The sequence below is a fragment of the Trichosurus vulpecula genome, chromosome X (assembly GCF_011100635.1).
Source record: "Trichosurus vulpecula isolate mTriVul1 chromosome X, mTriVul1.pri, whole genome shotgun sequence".
Taxonomy (NCBI): domain Eukaryota; kingdom Metazoa; phylum Chordata; class Mammalia; order Diprotodontia; family Phalangeridae; genus Trichosurus; species Trichosurus vulpecula.
Genome location: NC_050582.1, coordinates 5,444,983 through 5,445,953, shown reverse-complemented (window position 1 = coordinate 5,445,953; position 971 = coordinate 5,444,983).

The following is a 971-nucleotide window of genomic DNA, read 5'->3' as shown; positions in this document are numbered from 1 at the left end:
ATAGGCTGGAATCCGCAACCTTGGGAGGAACTCCCAAATGAATGAGATCGCAGAACCTTTTGAGTATTTCACTATCTCTAGTGTCTAGCATAGTGTCTGGCATATAGTAGGAGTTTAATCAATGCTTGTTAGTTGATTGGTTAATGGTAATGGTCTATTGAATCCATGGAACAGCTAGTAGTCTAGTTTTGTGTCTCTAGATGGGAATCATGTAAAATGGGGCTTGAAAGGTATGTTGGGAGTGATCCAGGCTGGGAGAAATCTGGGCGCCGAAAACCGGTGGAGATCCCCAGGCCACCCACCTCAGGACAGGAGTCTGTCAAAGTGACAGGAGGCAGCAGCACAGTGCCTTTGGCCGCAAGACATCTACTCCTGAGGCTTCTGGGAGACATAATGGACAGGTAAAAACGGCTCTCATCCCTCCCTCCCCGACCCAGAGAAAATACCTCAGGACAAACCTTGGAATAGAGGAGACAGAAGTGGGGATTCAGTAGCCAAACAGTGAGAATTTCTGAGTCCCAGAAGGGTGGAGCAAGCAAGGGTCAACACCAGGAACCCAGATGTGCCTTTGCACAGACAGGGGAAGTGGTAGACACAAGCACAGACAATGGCTGAGACCACTGGTGCTGGAAAACAGCCCCAGGGGAAGAGGAGACTTCCAGCAGCCAGACGACCCCTCCCCCACACCTCACGAAACCAAATGCCACAACACATAAAACCAGTAACTAGGCTCACAATTCCCAGAACAAGAAACCTGGGACAGAGCTCCCTGAGCCCCAAAAGCAGAAACTCACTGTAAAGCCAGGAAAAAGCTAATCAACATGAAGAAGAATGTGAAAAAAACTGAGGACCATTGATTCTTTTTTATGGAGACAGGGAAGATCAAAATACCAATTCAGAAGAGAACAGCATTGACACTATACCCACAACTGATACCTCAAAACAGAATGTGAACTGGTCTCCAGCCAAAA